This window comes from Sinocyclocheilus rhinocerous, unplaced genomic scaffold (assembly GCF_001515625.1).
Source record: "Sinocyclocheilus rhinocerous isolate Xijiao unplaced genomic scaffold, SAMN03320098_v1.1 scaffold2646, whole genome shotgun sequence".
NCBI classification, from domain to species: domain Eukaryota; kingdom Metazoa; phylum Chordata; class Actinopteri; order Cypriniformes; family Cyprinidae; genus Sinocyclocheilus; species Sinocyclocheilus rhinocerous.
Window position 1 is genome coordinate 23,065 of NW_015656312.1, and position 2,339 is coordinate 25,403.

Sequence of the window (2,339 nt, forward strand, 5' to 3'; positions counted from 1 at the left end):
TACACTACACAACCATAGTCTATACTAGACTGTGTGGCTTGATATACATGTAACAGTGCACTTTTCCTTGCTCCCCATTCATACTTGGCTATTGAAGTCATGCAATTTATTACTCCTTTGCATTTGTTTTCAATTTTCTTAATATGTCTCTTCCAAGTTAATTTTTCATCAAAGATTAATCCAAGATATTTGAACTCTGTCACTCTTTCTAACAATTGTTCATATAATTTCAGAGTAATTTGTTCCTTTTTCTTTTTCTTTGTAAAAACCATATATTGAGTCTTTGATACTGAAAACTTCAATCCCCAATCTACTGACCACCTTTCAACTTCATTTATTGATTCTTGTATTCCTTTAACTACATTTCCTAAATTCCTACCTCTTCTCCATACTGCACCATCATCTGCATATAATGCCTTCCCAATGCTTGGTTTAACTCTTTCAAATATATCATTAATCATTACATTAAATAAAATTGGACTGATTACACTTCCTTGTGGAGTCCCATTCAGGATATCATACGATGCTGACATTTCTTCACCTATTCTAGCAAGCACATTCAATCTATCTGTGAAGGGTTGAAACTTGAAGACTTCAGTCTGATTCATTTCCCTGAACCGGTTCTTTCGAACGTTCCTTTAAGGTGAACCGACTCAAACAGACTCATCAGTTATTTTTGCGTCATCAGGTAAATCTGATATCCCAGCACCATAGACCATTAAAAAAAAAACTACTTAATATGCTACTTAATGTGTTTGTGTATTTATTTATTTTTTATGTTTTTGAACAGTACTACATCTTACATATTCCAAACCTGCGACTTGTGTTATCATTTTTTTAAATAAAAAAAGTAAATAATGGTCAAAGCTTACTTTTGCATTGGCAGGGTACAAAGATTATTTATTTATTTATTATTTATTTTCAAGTCAGAATGTCAAATACGGTGAAAGCTAAATTGTTAAGTGTGAATAAATATCAAAATAAATGTAGCTTTTTTTCTGTTTTTTGGACTGTGTCTGAATCTTGGGGTTAGGTCTTCATCTAGTCTTCACTTCAGTTGTTCACATTAAAAACCTGTTTCTCCTTTGAATTGACAGGTTTTGTCCCATTATTCTTTACTTAATGATGCATCCGATTCATCATAGCCATGCATTTGAACCGTTTCTGCAGAATGTATGCTGTATACTGCTGTCATGTTTGCAGAAGTCTGCATTGCCGGGTCCGACCCAACAAGCCCCCTTCTCATCAGCACTGATGCAGATGATTGGTAGGGCCGTAACAGCAGCCCTAGCCTGGGGGGATCTGGCTGTGGACCATTCTGATGTCATATGTTTGATCAGCTCATCTGGGTCATTGTTCTAAACCAAACCCCCTTTAGTTCCAGCTCATTTTGTGCCTTCCTGTACACACACAATAAGCAAGTGTGATGTGCAGTGCATTCAAAGTGCATGTGAATCTGTGAAAACAAATTAAAACATCCCTTTTATATTCCCATAGAATGAATTTATAAGTAATCAATCTCAATTTCTCTGATGAATATGACATACAGTGATTACTTTAACTGTATTACCAAATATTATTATGTATTAGCATACATCCGTTATCCGTTTATATTCCCTGACCCTAACTAGTCCTCTCACAACTAGCTTTTTATGGGACTGTCCCAGTTTGTGTTCTCTCAGGGTCTGTTTTAATAAGGACTGATCTACATCCTGCTCATTCTGTCTTACCACACACACTGGTGCGTCCCAGCGGACCATCCATTCTGGATTCACTGCTTTAAATATGTATTGAGTGTTTATATGCTCTGAATATGGAAGTAGACTGTTTGCCCAGCTATTGCCACTCACTCATTTACCAACATAGATTTACATGCCAATGGGATCAGCTAATAAAATGTGTATTTTATTTTATTTTATAATTTTGCAAATATTAATATTAATAAATATTAATTTCATAATTTTTTTTAAATATATTTTTTATTTTATCTTTAGAATGCTTTATCTTAATCCACCATAAGGAAAAATAGAGCAGCAGTCACTCTTGTGGTCTTTAGAGCTCTGATTTATTGCTAGATATTGATCTCTGACTCCCTCTCACGAGCCGCTACTGTGAGGAGCACGGAGCGAGGAACGAGAAGACGTGGAGAAGACTTCAAACAAACAGACTTTAATTGGCGCCGGCGACTGACACGGAGGTGTGGATCCGAAAGGCCGTGGTGGAGCCGGAGCGACAGAGGACTGAGGAGGAGCCGAAGGGATGAAGGAGCCTGATGGAGCCGGAGGGATGAGGCGCAGCCAGAGGAGTGGGGTCCCGAGGCGCAGGATGGTCGACGCCAG